The 17,503-nt window shown below is 49.0% G+C and overlaps 1 protein-coding gene and 1 long non-coding RNA gene across 6 annotated transcripts in view; one reads left to right on the top strand and one right to left on the bottom strand.

The window, feature by feature from the left end:
- RAB5C (RAB5C, member RAS oncogene family) overlaps positions 1 to 17,503 on the bottom strand; it is a 31,465-nt gene that overhangs the window by 6,852 nt on the left and 7,110 nt on the right. The window contains exons 1-2 of one of the 4 annotated variants that reach the window (XM_077968886.1): positions 4,094 to 4,216; positions 1,261 to 1,428 (exon numbers count right to left, since the gene is read on the bottom strand). The gene's annotated coding sequence lies outside the window, so the exon portion shown is untranslated. 4 annotated transcript variants of the gene reach the window in all.
- LOC144335714 (uncharacterized) lies at positions 758 to 16,146 on the top strand. Of its 2 annotated transcripts, none has more exons than XR_013406835.1 (3): positions 758 to 2,458; positions 2,771 to 3,444; positions 16,021 to 16,146. It is a non-coding gene; the product is annotated as an uncharacterized LOC144335714 (long non-coding RNA). The 2 variants fall into 2 exon arrangements; XR_013406834.1 differs by lacking the exon at positions 16,021 to 16,146 and adding an exon at positions 5,006 to 5,502 and having other exon boundaries at positions 2,771 to 3,532.

Genomic DNA, 17,503 nt, shown 5'->3' on the forward strand with positions numbered 1-17,503 from the left:
GTTTCCTTTCTGGACAGAACCAAAGGAAAAGAGGTTTGAAATGGGGCCCACCTCTTCCCCAAAAGTACAAGGAAGGAAGTACGGGGTGGTGGGTCTCAATTAGCAACCAGAAATACCATGTAAATATTTCAAAGTTATGCCATTTCAATATTTCATAGTTTAAGAAGCTTTTTTGTTTTGTTTTGTTTTTTTGAGCTGGAGTCTCGCTCTGTCGCCCAGGCTGGAGTGCAGTGGCGCGATCTCTGCTCACTGCAAACTCTGCCTCCCGGATTCACGCCATTCTCCTGCCTCAGCCTCCCGAGTAGCTGGGACTACAGGCGCCCGCCACCACACCCGGCTATTTTTTGTAATTTTAGTAGAGACAGGGTTTCACTGTGTTGCCACTGTGGTCTCGATCTCCTGACCTTGTGATCCGCCCGCCTCTGCCTCCCAAAGTCCTGGGATTACAGGCGTGAGCCACCGCGCCCAGCCTTAAGATACTTTCTCATTTCACCCCAGTCAATGAAGAGACAAGGTCTGCGCTTTCTACTTCTTAGAGATGCCCTCCTCACAGTGCCTATGTGCATACTAGGAACTCAAAGAGTGCTGACTGAAGGAAATAATTTTTTTATTTTTTAAAGAAACAGGGTCTCACTGTGCTGCCCAGGCTGGCAACCTGTGAGGCAACCTGTGGTGTGACCACAGCTCACTGCAGCTTCCAAGATCCTACTGCCTCAGCCTCCCAACAGGTATACACCACCACACCCAGCTAATTAAAATTTTCTTTTTTTTTTTTTTTTTGGCAGAGACGGAGTCTCACTCTGTTGCCCAGGCTGGTCTCCAACTCCTGGCCTCACGCAACCTCCCACCTCACTTCCCAATTGCACAACCATTATCTCCTTCAAGCTTTACAACAACCTCCATTTTTCAGATAGATAAATTAACATTCATATATTAAATGTCCTGCTCATGGTCACCGAGCCTACAGGTGACAGAACCCCCAGCCCCACCACAGACACGATGCCATCCTCCCTGCTGTGGAAGAAGAGTGGAGGCAGTGCCTGCCCTATGTTTGGTTTAGGGCTGCTAGGTGAATGAGACTCTCTTTTTGTGGCAGCAGCTTTGCTGGTCCAGGAAGGTCTAGCTCTAGCTGGCTTTAGCAACAGTCACAGTAATCTTGCAGTTTCTGAGCGTCCTCAACAGTGGGAGGAGCCGCCCCGAGCCAGGCAGGACGACAGCGACAGAGGGAAAACCACAGTGGAATTACAAGTTGGTTATTACCATGAATCCACGTGACACAGAGTCTTGGCTGAGCAACAGTCTGTGGCTGGGGCACTAGAGGAGGAGGTATGAATGACCTGGGAGATGGTAATAGAAAACCAAGTTTCTGATTCCAGAAAAACCAAAGCAGCTGGTGCTGAGGGTACCGGGATGGGGAGTAACCAGCACCTACAGGTTGAGAAAAATAGAGGTAACAGATCTAAGTCTTGTCACTACCAAACCACAGGGTTAGAGGGACAGAATGTGATTTTTAAAAACAAGCCAGAAGGGGAGACAAAAAACTCTCCTGCAGTGGCTCTCAACGGTGCCTGTACATTGAAGTCATCTGTGCAGCCAGCCCCTCAAGATTCCCATGAAGGTTTGGAGCAGGGCCCAGCATCTGCAGGTGCCACTGAAGCAAAGCCAGGGCTGGAGCATCTGGCACAGAGAGAGTGAGCACAGACAATGGCTTTCCGCACCACGGGTGTGACTATCTCCTGCCACTTCTGAATCACTTTGTAGAAGCCACCTGAGCTGAGCCTCAGTGTTCTCATTACTAACATGGGGCACACCAGGGTTAATGGCAGTGTTTGCCAGGTGTCTCACACACATCATGTTGAGTAAACAGTAGCTAAGAGTACTGACATGGTTATTTCTAACACTTTCTCCAAGACTATTGGTGAACAGACTCTGGCCATCCCATTGAACTCAGGCTCTCCCTGGCATAAACTAGCTGGTGACATGTTCTGCCTGGTCACTGATCCTGCCTTCCAGAGATACCTGAGCAGGCACACACAGCACTTTTTATGGTCTGTTGCCTCGTAGTTTTCCCGGCCCTGCTTGGTGATCACATGAGCAGTGGTGTCCAACCTTTGCAGTCAACAAAGCCCAAGGAAGCCAATTTTGCTAGGAAAGGCACACGGAGGTATGAGGGTGTCTAAGCCAGGTGAAGGCCAGACTGAGAGCCCGAGGAAGCATTATACCCTCTCCCCTCAAGCCTGAGAAACTGAAGACATGGTAGGTAGTAAGGTGAATGCATTCAGTGAGCTGTCCTACCTCCCAGGGATGGGCGTCTGACTGAGAATCTTTCCTCTTGAACCCCTGGCAAAAATTATCCACTTGTGCAGTCAGGTGATGGAATTATAACCAAAACTGACACAGTTTTCAAAGTCTTGAGACAAAAATCGAATTCTCCGTAAGAGCTAAAGTTACAGTCAAAGTTGATTTTTTTTTTTTTTTTGAGACGGAGTCTCACTCTGTCGCCGGGGCTGGAGTACAGTGGCCAGATCTCAGCTCACTGCAAGCTCCGCCTCCCGGGTTTACGTCATTCTCCTGCCTCAGCCTCCCGAGTAGCTGGGACTATAGGCGCCCGCCACCTCGCCCGGCTAGTTTTTTTTTGTATTTTTTTAGTAGAGACGGGGTTTCACTGTGTTAGCCAGGATGGTCTCGATCTCCTGGCCTCGTGATCCGCCCGTCTCGGCCTCCCAAAGTGCTGGGATTACAGGCTTGAGCCACCGCGCCCGGCCCAAAGTTGATTTTTTTTAATTAGCTGACTTTGTGGTACACGCCTGTAATCCCAGCTACTTGGGAGGCCGAGGCACAAGAATTGCCTGAACCCAGGAAACAAACTGCAGTGAGCCGAGATCACGCCATTGCACTCCAGCTTGGGGCAAAAGACTGAGACTCTGTCTCAAAAAAAAAAGTTGACTTTTTTTCACAAGTACGATGGCAGTGCTGGAGCTTCAGATGTAGGGAGAAAGATTCTCCTTGCTGTGGACTCACCATCCAAATCAAAACCCTGGCTTGTTCAGAGGCCACTAAGAACAAGCACCAGTCCCAACCTCATGTCTTCCACAGCAAAGGGGAGAAAATGTATAAGGACTTGGAGTCACACTATTCTCCTATTAATACAATGCACATGAGAGGGCAGAAGGGATCTAAGCTCCTAAACACTCCAGCCCCATGCACAGGCACTTCTGGGCCAAGGGTGGGAGAGAAAGAGAAAGAAAAATGGGGCACTGTTCTTCCCTGCTCTGGGGTTCCCTCAGCTCTGGACACTACAGGTCAGTGGGTCTCAAATTTTTTCTATTTTATTTTATTTTTTTGAGTAGAATCTAGCTCTGTCACCCAGACTGGCGATCTCTGCTCACTGCAACCTCTGCCACCCAGGCTCAAGTGATTCTAATGCCTCAGCTTCTAGGAGTAGCTGGAACTATAGGCATATGCCATGACACCCGGCTAAATTTTTGTGTACTTTTTGTAGAGGCGGGATTTCACCACGTTGGCCAGGCTGGTATCAAACTCCTGGCCTCAAGTGATCCGCATGCCTCAACCTCCAAAAGTGCTGGGATTACAGGTGTGAGCCACCTGTAATTTTTTTGTTTGTTTGTTTTTTGCTGTTGTTTGAGATAGTCTCACTGTTGCCCAGGCTAGAGCAGTAGTGCAATCACGGTTCACTGCAGCCTTGACCTCCCAGGTTCAAGCAATCCTTCTACTTCAGCCTCCAGTCAAACTCTTTTTCACCAGAATCACCTAGGGCCTTTAGAAATACCCTGACCAACTGAATTAGAATCTCTAGAGGTGGAGTCCAGAAATCAATATTTTAAAAATAAGTTCCCAGAGTGATTTTAAGCAGTTGATCGAAGCACGAGAGCTATGGTTGATATAGGAAGGAGGGAGAAATCCAAGAGACAGAAAGGCACCCCCGATCAGCGCTGTGCACAACCCCTAAGTGTGCACGTGTAAGACTATGAATGTGGGAGGGGTCTTCAGCTTCACTCAGCAACTGGAGCCTTCTCCAAGACACCAGATGCCGCTGCAATTGCTCCCGCTAGCCTCCCTCCAAAAGTTTCACCTTTCTCTCCTCTAATCCACGAAGTCGGCCACTTCGTATGTTTTGTCCTTCCTGGTAAAAGGGTGAGCAATTAAAGCTGATGAGTGTCTCTTGTGCTTCCTGTTTGCTTTAGAGACTTCCTCCAGCTGAGAGTCCTGGCACAGCCTGGAGAGCAAGCTGATTAGGGAAACCAATCAGACTGTTGACCAGGGAGTGCAGGGTGTAGAGACTAGCTCACTCAAGGTTAGCAGGGCGGCCTGAGAACAAGTGACCCCGCCCAGGGTCCCCTGGAGGTGCTTCTGACCAGTGACTCTTCAGCTACGTTTTATCCTGGAACAAGGCATTCCTGAATATTTAAACAAGAGTCCAGCAACAAAACAAAACAAAACAAAACAAAACGACAGCAGAAAGGAGTTGTTAAAGGGAGCAAGGGACACAGGAGGAGAGGAAACTCAGTTCAAAGGCTAAAGTGGAAGACATTTGATTTAAAGGCCAACTGGAGCCAAGGTTGTGCAAATGTTTGAGGCTCCGGTTAGTTGGGGAGATGATTTACCTGTAGGCTCAAGAACACAGCTCTTCCTCAAAGGCGAAAGCCACTGCCGGCACACAGAAACAGAGGCCAGACTCACAGCTGGACTATCCAGGCTTCTAGCTGGTTGCAGACCCAGAGGAAAGAAGAATCTGAAGCAACGCCAGCCACGAGCCACACGAGGTACCCACACACCTTCCCCAGCGTGGCTAGCAGGTTAGGACTTGGGAGGCTGAGCCGGGTTTGGTTCAAGCTCAGCTCCACCGTTTATTAGCCGTGTGACATTGGCCAAGTCACACAAGTGATCATTATCAGCTTCAGTTCCTTATCTAAAAGTTGGCATTCTTTAATACTAACGGCATGGGGTAGTTCAGATCAAGTGAAACAATGCACCACAGTATCAGGCTGAAGGTGAGCTTTCAACAAGTGGCAGGTTTATTACCCTAGAGGCTAGAATTGGCAGTCAGAGCCCAAAAGGGCCTTAAAGACCCCATCCTATTGTTGACAATTAGAGAAAAAAAATGAAGGTGAGGGGAAGTGACCTGCCTGGTGTCACACAGCCAGTTGGTGGCAGAACCCAAGGCTGCCCAAGACTCATAACTCAAGCAAGGCTCTCCTATTAGAGATAGAAAGAAAAACCCCAGAATATGAACAATGTCATTATCTTAACCCCTGTTACTAAAAATAACAGGGACTGCGACCTATGCATGCTTTAAAAACATGTAGCTTTTAGTTAGGGAAAATGAGTTTCTATCACACTAAAAAAAGCACACTGCCACCGGACGTGGTGGCTCACGCCTGTAATTCCAGCACTCTGGGAGGCTGAGGTGGGTGGATCACCTGTGGTCAGGAGTTGGAGAGCAGACTGTCCAACCTGGTGAAACCCCAACTCTACTAAAAATACAAAAATTAGCCGGGCGTGGTGGCTGGCACCTGTAATCCCAGCTACTTGGGAGGCTGAGGCAGGAGAATCACTTGAACCCGGGAGGCAGAGGTTGTGGTGAGCTACTGCACCATCACACTCCAGCCTGGACAACAGCGCAAGACTCCATCTCAAAAAAAAAGAAAGAAAAAAAAAAGCACACTGCTGGACGGAAGAGTTTTATATCTTGATTTGAGAGGTAAATACCTGAGTGTGTACAATGTAAAAACCCATTGAGGTATATTTACAATTTGTAAACTATTATATATAAGTCACATGTCAATAAAAAGGTAAAAAAATGCTGCTGCTATAGAATTTTGCATATAATCACGAAAAATTAAAGCTTGGAAACGATACGAATGCAATCTAGCTCCTCTGTATATAAAATATTTTCTGCCTCTTTAGTATGAAGAAAATAATATTAAAGACAATCAAGGGCCGGACGCAGTGGCTCACGCCTATAATCACAGCACTTTGGGAGGCCGAGGCGGGCGGATAACCAGGTCAAGAGATCGAGACCATCCTGGCCAACATGGTGAAACCCCATCTCTACTAAAAATACAAAAATTAGCTGGGCGTGGTGGCGCATACCTGTAATCCCAGCTACTCGGGAGGCTGAGGCAAGAGAATCGCTTGAACCTGGGAGGCGGAGGTTGCAGTGAGCCGAGATCATGCCACTGCACTCCAGCCTGGGGGACAAGAGTAAAACTCTGTCTCAAAAGAAAAAGACAAGACAGGCCAGGCGTGGTGACTCCCGCCCGTAATCCCAGCACTTTGGGAGGCCGAGGCAGGTGGATCACCTGAGGTTGGGAGTTCAAGACCAGCCTGGCCAACATGGTGAAACTTCATCTCTACTAAAAATACAAAAATAAGCTGGGTGTGGTGGCGTGTGCCTATAATCTCAGCTACTCGGGAGGCTGAGTCAGGAGAATTGCTTGAATCCGGGAGGCAGAGGTTGCAGTGAGCTGAGATCACACCATCACACTTCAGCCTTGGGGGCAAGAGTAAAACTCCGTCTCAGGAAAAAAAAAAAAAAAAAAAAAAATCAAGAAGATGATACCTGAATTGGAAAAGACCAAAGGAGAACAAAGATACCCAAATGTTAAACACAAATAAGGTGTAAGACAATGGGATTCCTCATAAAAAAAATAAGATTCCTGCATCTGTATTAAGGATATACTTAGTGTTTGGGCTTAACTGTGGGCTAAAGGATTTTCGAGTGGTTTAAAGCGTCATGATAATAAAGAGAAACTGATATTTATGTCTTTTCGATGGGGAGAAAGAGGTTATAACAGTATGATATTCTGCACTCACCAATCAGTCCAGAGTGTATCTGCAGAGGAAAGGGGGGTTTAGGGGTTACAGGAAGGAATCAAAGAGAGGGGCGTCCTCTGTATGACCAGGACTATGGAACTGCTTCACACAGGGCCTGTGTCTTACCTAAGAGTCTAACGGGGGAAGCTTGGCCCCGGCCCTGGAAGCCAGAAGCTTAAGAGACCAAGGTGAGATCTCGCCGAATTCTGATGGGGGGTGTTTGAACAGGGTGGGCTCCACCTCCCACCTTCAGGAGGTCCAGCTCTTAAACCTAGGGGACTTGGGGGAGGCAGCAGTAGGGAGGGAGGTGCTGCCTTTAAACAGCTACAGGAAGATGACCCTTTTTCCAGGGGAAAGGGAAGTAAATCATCCCAGAGGGGCACTCAAGGTGAGCTGGGTCCCCTACCACGGGGAAAGCACCCCCACCTTCCTTAACTGGGATTGGTTTCATTTCATTCTTTTTTCAATAAGATTTCTGGGGCTTAGTGCCTAGACTTCCACACCACAATCAGGCCCTGATGGGGTCCACCAGAGCCCCAAGTGCAACCACCAACTCCACCAATACCTGCGAAAGGGGCCAGTGTGCAGAGGCATCAAGAGGCTTCAAGCCTGGATACACATTACCAAGTCATCTTTAATAAACACTGTGCAGGCTGCGCCTGGAACTTTGCCGAAGTCAGCCAGGACAGAGCACAGCTGGCTCCTGCAGCCCTTTCCCTTGTGTGGGAAGTCTTGTTGTATCACTCGGGACAGATGCCAAGCTCAGTCAGGTGGAAGACACCCCTGAGGGACAGACCCTTAGCTTTCCAGAACTCTACCCCAGCAGAACACCATGAAATCCTTCCCTGATCCCTGGCTGTCTTCCCAGCTCTCAATGACAGATGGGTTCTCTGGACAGGCTCAGAGAGGAGCAGTCAGGGCTGGATGGAAACCTCCAGCAGCCACTCCCTCTTTCTGCACTCACAGGGAGGAAGACTATTGGGGTGGGAGGACATCTCCATGGATCTGCTGGCGCAGCTTGGTCAGTGTGGTCGGCCAGTGCTGTCCACAGAAGGGCCCCAGGCTTCATGGGCGGCTCAACGACTCTCAGTCGTTGGCTCTGCTGGCCAACAGAGGAGACAGGTAGCAAGGAAGGCCCACAGACAGGGCACTGCCTGCAGTTGCACCAGGCAAGGCTGCGGGCCAGCCTACCGGCCAGCCTACCGATTCCAAAAGGCACCGGGGGGACAGACCCTAATGCTGACATTCCTGAGAGACTGTTCTCCCTCAGAGGGCCCAGTCTCTAACAGCACACCTCAGTCAGCAAGGTTGTGGCAGATTCTTTTTTTTTTTTTTTTGAGACGGAGTCTCGCTCTGTCGCCCAGGCTGGAGTGCAGTGGCGCGATCTCAGCTCACTGCAACCTCTGGCTCCCAGGTTCAGGCAATTCTCCTGAATTCTCCTAGCCTCCCGAGGAGCTAGGACTACATACACGTTCCACCACATTCGGCTAATTTTTTAGTAGAGACGGGGTTTCACCATGTTAGCCAGGATGGTCTCGATTTCCTGACCTTGTGATCCGGGCTGTGCCAGATTCTCTACCCCTGTCTAAGGCTGCTCTCTCAAGTCTCAAGCAAAAGCTCAACTTGGAATCTTTCTGCAGCCCAGATCCACACACATGTCCCAGCCACAGGGCTTGATGGGGATGACAACGTGGCTGTATGGTGGCTCACAGGCCACCAGTCAGTTCTTTACCTGCCAATGCCAGGCGGGATGCTAGGAAGAGTGCCATACAAGGCAAAGGTTCTTCTGGCCCCAGCCTACCCTGCCGCAGTCCTGGAATGGGGCATGAGTCAAATGGAAGCCAGTCAGGATAGATAGATGTAGAATTCCTGTTGATCCACAGTCCTCACAACTATCCTGTATTTCATTTGCTCAGGCAGTTACTATTTAGCTAGGATATTTTTCACTGGAATCTAATCAATGCAGGGCCCGTCTTCCCCCCGTCTCCAAAGGGGCTCTGCAGGGGTCAGAAGCACCAGCCAGGACAGCTGCCACTTCCGCTGCTGCCCTAGGCCCAGAAAGACTCCAAAAACCTCTGTTGAAAGTCAGGATCAGAAGCAGCACCTGTTCATCCAGCCATTCACACCAGTGGACACCTCTCCAAAACCCTTCCCATCCTTACCAATAACAGAAAATAAAAGAAAGTCAGTTTAAATCACTGCCCCTTTGTTTTGCCTTCAGCTCCTAAACAGAAAGCAGAGGTCATGTTTGAGAGGAAAGTAGGGGAAAAGAGAACCAGCAAGCCAAATGCCTCGTGTTCAGACACCACACCCACCATGGTCAGAGGCTGTGCAACCAACAAGAAAAAAGTCAAAGTTCTCGGTGGGAGACCTGAGGGACGATGGCTATTCTCAGAAGCCTGGGCACCAAAGAACAATATTTTAGACTATACATATATATACACACACACACATATACATATGTATATGCATACATACACACACACACACACACACACACACACACACATATATATATTTTCTTTTTTTTGAGATGGAGTCTTGCTCTGTCGCCCAGGCTAGAGTGCAGTGGCACGATCTGGGCTCACTACAACCTCCACTTCCCGGGTTCAAGCGATTCTCGTGCTTCAGCCTCCTGAGTAGCTGTGATTCTAGGCGTGCACCACCATGCCCGGCTTGTAATTCTGTATTTTTAGTAGAGATGAGCTTTCACCATGTTGGCCGGGCTGATCTCGAACTCCTAACCTCAGGTGATCCACCTGCCTCAGCCTCCCAAAGTGCTGGGATTACAGGCATGAGCCACCGCACCCAGCTCTTTTTCTACATACATTTTTGAGACAGGGTCTTGCTCTGCTGCCCAGGCTAGAGTGCAATGACGTAATCATAGCTTACCGCTACCTTGACTTCCTGGGCTCAAGCAATCCTCCTACCTCAGCCTCCTGAGTAGCTAGGACTACAGGCGCATGCCACCATGCCCAGCTAATTTTTCTATGTTTTGTAGAGATGGGGTTTTGCCATGTTGCCTAGGCTGGTCTCAGACTCCTGGGCTCAAGTGATCCACCTGCTTCAGCCTCCCAAAGTGCTGCGATTACAGGCATGAGCCACTGTGTCTGGCATCTTTCTTAATTTTTGCTGAACAAACTGTAGAGTGGTGCTCAGTGAAGAAATCAAGCAATGAATAGGTCTAAACAAGATTCAATGAGTGACTCACACTTCTGCTCCCATGGCCCCAAATGTTCGTAAGACTAGTGTAGGTGGCAAGGGGCTGAAGAACTTGGGGGACTGAGGGTTGTGAGTGAGAAAGCAAGAGAAATTAAAGGCACTGTTGCAGATGAAAATGACCACATTCCGGCCGGGCGTGGCGGCTCACGCCTGTAATCCCAGCACTTTGGGAGGCCGAGGCAGGCGGATCACGAGGTCAGGAGATCGAGACCATCCTGGCTAACATGGTGAAACTCCGTCTCTACTAAAAATACAAAAAATTAGCCAGGCGCGGTGGCGGGCGCCTGTAGTCCCAGCTACTTGGGAGGCTGAGGCAAGAGAATGGCCTGAACCCGGGAGGCGGAGCTTGCAGTGAGTTGAGATGGCGCCACTGCACTCCAGCCTGGGCGACAGAGAAAAAAAAAAAGAAAATGACCACATTACAAAATTCTCAAAGGCTGGACACTGGGTTTCCTTTGTGTTAACAGCACATAACAGCAAACCTGACACATAGTAGGTGAGCACAGATACGGTGAACTGCGCATGTGAGAGGTACAGCCTGCTTACACTTGGCAAGTGAACTAGGGAAGTTGAGGGCTTAAATCCGCATTCATCTGCCAGACGGCTCAGGTCTCCTAACAGAGCCACAGAGCAGCTGAGGAGCTGCCTCACTTCCCCAGGGAGGACTTCCTCCATCCCTAATGTACAGGGCTTAAGAGCACAAGTGCTGGAGTCAGACAAACTTCAGTTCAAGTTCTAGAGGCACCACTTAGGGTGGCCTGGTGTTGTCACTGAACCCATTTCCTCACATGTAAAATGGAGAGACCAGTACCACCTGTCTCCAGGGCTGCCAGGAAGATGATGCATGTGAGACTCTTAGCAAAGGGCCTGGCCTGGGGAAGCATTCAGTACATGTTCTGCAGCAGGGAAGCCCCTGCTCCTTCACTTCCCTGTGAAGGAGGCGCACTCCTCACTTCATCTTTCAGACAACATTCACTCTTTCCTCTTACCTCCAGTTTCCCGGGACTCCATTCTTCAGCACCTCTCATTTGCAGAGAATGCTGAAGAGGACATCTTTCCCCAGTTTCCTGGAAGATACTCAGTGTCCTGTCAACAACCCCAATCTTGCATCCTCTGGAGACTCGCTCCCAAAACCACAAAAATGGAGGGGAGAAACCATCACTATCCAATAAATCTGCAAGGGGTGAAGGCCCCAACCAGGCAAACCATAACCTCTTTAAAAAAATAAAAATAAAAAAAGTCCTATAACACAAAGCATCTTGGGTTTCTTTTGGTAGAGATGGGGTTTCATCATGTTGCCCAGGCTGATCTCAAACTCCTGTGCTCAAGCAATCCCCCCGCCTTGGCCTCCCAAAGTACTGGGATTACAGGCATGAGCCACCACGCCCAGCGCACAAAGCATCTTAAAGCCCAAATGCCCTTCCTTCCATCTCAAAGCCTCTTTCAGGAAAGGGAAGAAGCAGTTCAGTTGTGGAGAGGGGGAGGGGACAGGAATAGAGCAGCTGACAAAGAAAGCAGAGTTCCTTTTAAAAACCAGGCTGCAAACACTAGAGGTTTGGAAACTGGCGTCATTAATCACCATGCTGTCTGAGCAGCTCAGAGAGCAATTTGATGTCTAGGAGAGCAGCCAGGGTTAGGGAGGCCACCCACACCCTCCTCCATGCCTGGGATGCCTCTAACAGCCACCTGAAGGGGACACACATGGAGTTATGAATAGAAGGCAAGAGGCTTTTTTTTTTTTTTTTTTTTTGAGACGGAGTCTCGCTCTGTCACCCAGGCTGGAGTGCAGTGGCCGGATCTCAGCTCACTGCAAGCTCCACCTCCCGGGTTCACGCCATTCTCCTGCCTCAGCCTCCCGAGTAGCTGGGACTACAGGCGCCCGCCACCTTGCCCGGCTAGTTTTTTTGTATTTTTAGTAGAGACGGGGTTTCACCGTGTTAGCCAGGATGGTCTCGATCTCCTGACCTCGTGATCCGCCCGTCTCGGCCTCCCAAAGTGCTGGGATTACAGGCTTGAGCCACCGCGCCCGGCCTGAAGGCAAGAGGCTTGTAAACCAACTCCTGTTAAGATTCCAAGTTAGTGTTTCCAGCAGGGCTCAAGTTACACATTTTCAGAGAGATGACAGTACAACGGAAGGATTTCAGCTATTCAATGATTCAGGATCACGGCACAAAGTGACAGCCTACCCTGAGCCAGCCAATAGCCACAAACCCTCCCAAGGGGGCAGTCCATTTTGGGAGGGCAGCGAAAGACAATGACTGGCCTGGACCATGTGGAATCTCTTACCAGACCCAGAGTCCAGGAGGGTTTGGCTGGAGAACTTAGCATTTGAAATAGAGAATGATTATATACACATACCTCATCTTCCCAACTCCATAGTAAATTCCAAAGGAAAGACCAAATCTGACCATTTTTTGGATCAGTCATAGCATCAGGCAGGGGTAAGAGAAGTATGAATGGGTGAGTAGAAGGACAACAGCCAGCTATGGGGATTAACTCCCAGGACTACAGTTGATTTTCACAGGGTAGATTTCCCAGGTCCACCTCTACGTTTCCCAACTCCAGAGTCTTCAGTAACTATGACTAACCATCAAGAGAAGAAATAGCTCAAGGCATCCACATCACTCTATTATACCTGAGAGAAAACATTTGCTAAAAAGGCAGTGGTCTTGGAGAGCCAGCTCAATCTACGACTCTGGCACGAAATACACAAAGTAAGCCTGGGGCCCGGCGCAGTGGCTCATGCCTGTAATGGCCGAGGCAAGTGGATCACTTGAGGTCAGGAGTTCGAGACCAGCCTGGCCAACATGGTGAAACCTCGTCTCTACTAAAAATACAAAAAGTAGCCAGGTGTGGTAGTGTGCACCTGTAATCCTAGCTACTCAGGAGGTTGAGGCACAAGAATTGCATGAATCTGGGAGGCAGAGGCTGCAGTGAGCCGAGATTGTGCCACTGCACTCCAGTCTGGGGGACACAGTGAGTCTGTCTCCCAAAATCTGGCAGTGCCAAAAAGTAAAGAAGTAATCAAAAAACAAAAACAAAAATCCTCACAATGACTGGGTAGGTCAAAGGAGGCTAAAAGAGCAACCAATGGGCAAAGCTGAAACATTTTGGGCACTAAAACTAACATTGGATTATTTATTTATTTATTTATTTTTGAGACAAAGTCTCACTCTGTTACCCAGACTGGGGTGCAGTGGTAGATCTCCACTCACTGCAACCTTCACCTCCCTGATTCAAACGATTCTCTTGCCTCAGCCTCCTGAGTAGCTAGGATTACAAGCATGCACCATCATACCTGGCTAATTTTTGTATTTTTAGTAGAGATTGGGTATCACCATGTTGACTAGGCTGGTCTCAAATTCTAGGTCTCAGGTGATCGGCCCATCTTGGCCTCCCCAAGCGCTGGGAATATGAGCATGAGCCACTGCGCCTGGCCTTATCACTGGATTATAAACCAAAGTGTAGGCCGGGCGCAGTGGCTCACCCCTGTAATCCCAGCACTTTGGAAGGTCAAGGCAGGTGGATCACGAGATCAAGAGATCGAGACCATCCTGGCCAACATGGTGAAACCCCGTCTCTACTGAAAATACAAAATTTAGTCAGGCACGGTGGCACGCACCTGTAGTCCCAGCTACTCAGGAGGCTGAGGCAGAATTGCTTGAATCCAGGAGGCAGAGGTTGCAGTGAGCCGAGATTGTGCCACTGCACTCCAGCCTGCCAATAGTAAGACTCCATCTCAAAAAAAAAAAAGAAAAAAACAAAAAGAAACCGAAGTGTAAAATAAATATCCTGGAGTCCATACGAATATTAAATAATTGAACAAATAAATGGGGGAGAATAGGCTGGGCATGGTGGCTCACGCCTGTAATCCCAGCACTTTGGGAGGCCAAGGCAGGTGGATCACCTGAGGCCTGGAGGTTGAGACCACCCTGGCCAACAGGGTGAAACCTCATCTCTACTAATAATTCAAAAATTAGCCGGGCGTGGTGGCATGTGCCTGTAATTCCAGCTACTCGGGAGGCGGAGGCAGGAGAATCGCTTGAACCCAGGAGGTGGAAGTTGCAGTTAGCCAAGATCACGCCATTGCACTCCAGCCTGGGCGACAAGAGCAAAACTCTATCTCCAAATAATAAATAAATAAATAGAAATAAATGCGGGAAAATAGACAAGTCTCTTGTATAGAAGAATTTAATAATTCAGCTGGGCGCGGTGGCTCACGCCTGTCATCCCAGCACTTTGGGAGGCCGAGACGGGTGGATCATGAGGTCAGGAGCTCAAGACCATCCTGGCTAACATGGTGAAACCCTGTCTCTACTACAAAAATACAAAAAAATTAGCCAGGTGTGGTGGTGTGCAACTGTAGACCCAGCTACTTGGGAGGCTGAGGCAGGAGAACGGTGTGAACCCAGGAGGTGGAACTTGCAGTGAGCCAAGATCGCACCACTGCACTCCAGCCTGAGTGATAGAGTGAGACTCCATCTCAAAAAAAAAAAAAAAAGAAAAAAGAAAAATGAATTTAGTAACTCATGTAGCTACTCCACCCTCAACAAGGGGAACATGAACCCAAGTCCCTGTTCCTTAGGTGTGGGCTACACATAGTGACTTTCTTCCAAAGACTGCAGCATGGAAAGGGGACGGGGAGAACTTTACAGAGAAGCCTCATGCACATCACCTCAGTCAAGTGACCATGGTTGACATCGGTCATGGAAAGGCTTGTGGATTGTAGGTACCCTTGGCACGACGTGATGAAAATAGCACTTTACCTCACTGGTCCTCCTTCCCAAAACTCGGCACAGTCTAATTATGAGAAAAACACTGGACACAGCCAGGCGCGGTAGCTCAGGCATGTAATCCCACCACTTTGGGAAGCCGAGGTGAGATCGCTCGAGCTCAGGAGTCTGAGACCAGCCTGGACATCATGGTGAAACCCTGTCTCTACAAAAATTAGCCAGGCGTGGTGGTGCATTTCTGTAGTCCCAGCTACTTGGGAGGCTGAGGTGGGAGAATGGCTTGAGCCGAGATTGCACCATTGTACTCCAGCCTGGGTGACGGAGCAAGACTCTGTCAAAAAGAGAAAAATACTAGACAAATCCCAGATGAGAAGAGATTCTCTTTTATTTTTTATTATTTTTCTTGAGACAGAGTCTCGTTCTGTCTCCAGCCCAAGCTGGAGTACAGTGGCACGATCTTGGCTCACTGCAACCTCCACCTCCTGGTTCAAGCGATTCTTGTGCCTCAGCCTCCTGAGTAGCTGAGACTACAGGTGCGCGCCACCACGCCTGGCTAATTTTTGTATTTTTAATAGAGATGAGGCTTCACCATGTTGGCCAGGCTGGTCTCGAACTCCTGACTTCAAATGATCCACCCACCTCAGCCTCCCACAGTGCTGAGATTATAGGCGTGAGTCACCGTGCCTGGCGGAGATCTCTTTAGATGCTTGCCCAGCACTCCTCAAAACTGTCAAGGTCATCAAAAACAAGAAAAGTCTGAGAAACCAGCACAGCCAAGAGGAGCCTAAGGAGACAATGAATACAGGCAACATGGGATCCTGGAACAGAAAAGGACATCAGGTAAAAATCTAAGGAAATCTGAATAAAGGATGGACTTTAATGTAAACTATGTACTAACATAAGATGTTAATAACAGGGAAAACTAGGTGTGGGGGATTGAGAAAACTCCCTGTACTATCTTCATAACTTTTCTAAAACTATTCAGAAAGACTAAGTTTATTAAGCCTCGGCAACATAGAGAGACCCCATCTCTACAAAAAAATAAAAAATCGGCCGGGCACAGTGGCTCACGCCTGTAATCCCAGCACTTTGGGAGGCCAAGGCAGGCGGACCACAGGTCAAGAGATCAAGACCATCCTGGCCAACATGGTGAAACCCTGTCTCTACTAAAAATATAAACATTAGCTGGGTATGGTGGCGCATACCTGTAGTCCCAGCTACTCGGGAGGCTGAGGCAGGAGAATCACTTGAACCCAGGAGGCGGAGGTTGCAGTGAGCCAAGATGGCGTCACCACACTCCAGCCTGGCAACAGAGCGAGACTCCATCTCAAAAGCAAAAAAAAAAAAAAAAAAAGGCCACCCTCAAGGCGAGCAGAGGATATCCAAGTACTGCAGGCACAGAACCAGGGAATGTTAAAGACCCCATCTGTGGAATACACATGTGAGGGCTGCTCATAGCACTGGTCTGAACAGCTGCTGCCACCACTTTCTTAAGCCACCTTCATTCAGGAACGAGCCTTGTGCAGACATGCAGAATAGCATCTACAGGCAGAGTGAAATTCGCTTCCACTGATCCTTGCTAAGTACTGGTCTGGGGTCGGGGCTGCCTCACCACACACAACTGTAGAAGCACAGTCGTTTTGTCCTGCCATCAGATACACACACAGCAGAAGCCAGTCAGCAGGACTGTGGCTCGTCAGGCCGCGCCCTCATTGTCCCATTAAACCCTTCACCAGAAATGGAGATTTGGAGAGTCTTAACTTCTGGAAATCGAGTTTGTGACCTGCTTCCCATCGTCTCTACTGTAACATTGATTCTACTGACCTGTTTGCTCTCCCATTTGTCTATGAGCAACGTTCTGGGAGATGGACCAAAGATATGGCTTAAGCTTTGGGATCAGATGGATGTTAAGTTTGAATCCTAGGTTCATGAGATCCAAAGTGTGTGAAGAAAGGAAGGGAAGTGTGTGTTAAAAGAAGTCAGTGAGGGACGGGCACGGTGGCTCACGTCTGTAATCCCAGCACTTTGGGAGGCCGAAGCGGGTGGATCACCTGAGGTCAGGAGTTTGAGATCAGCCTGACCAACATGGAGCAACCCCATCTCTACTAAAAATACAAAAAATTAGCCAGCTGTGGTGTCACATGCCTGTAATCCCAGCTACTTGGGAGGCTGAGGCAGGAGAATTTCTTTAACTTGGGAGGCGGAGGTTGCAGTGAGCTGAGATTGCGCCATTGCACTCCAGCATGGGCAACAAGAGCAAAACTCTGTCTCAAAAAAAAAAGAAGTGGGCGAGGCTGGGCACAGTGGCTCATGCCTATAATCCCAGCACTTTGGGAGGCCAAAGCGGGCAGACCATGAGGTCAGGAGTTTGAGATCAGCCTGACCAACATGGTGAAACCCGTCTCTACTAAAAATACAAAACTAGACAGGCATGGTGGTGCACACCTGTAATCCCAGCTACTAGGGAGGCTGAAGCAGGAGAATCACTTGAATCTGGGAGGCGGAGGTTACAGTGAGCAAGATTTGTACCATTGCACCACTCCAGCCTGGGTGAGAGGGCAAGACTCCATCTCAAAAAAAAAAAAGAAAAAAGAGGTAGGCAGGTGTTTGGTGTTTGCTTTAAGGACAGGTTTGAATGTCTGCCCTCTCCTTTAACAAATTCAGTAGGGGGCCTACTATGCTGAATGCCATGCCAGGTCCTAAATACTCAA

The sequence above is a fragment of the Macaca mulatta genome, chromosome 16 (genome assembly GCF_049350105.2).
Source record: "Macaca mulatta isolate MMU2019108-1 chromosome 16, T2T-MMU8v2.0, whole genome shotgun sequence".
NCBI classification, from domain to species: Eukaryota; Metazoa; Chordata; class Mammalia; order Primates; family Cercopithecidae; genus Macaca; species Macaca mulatta.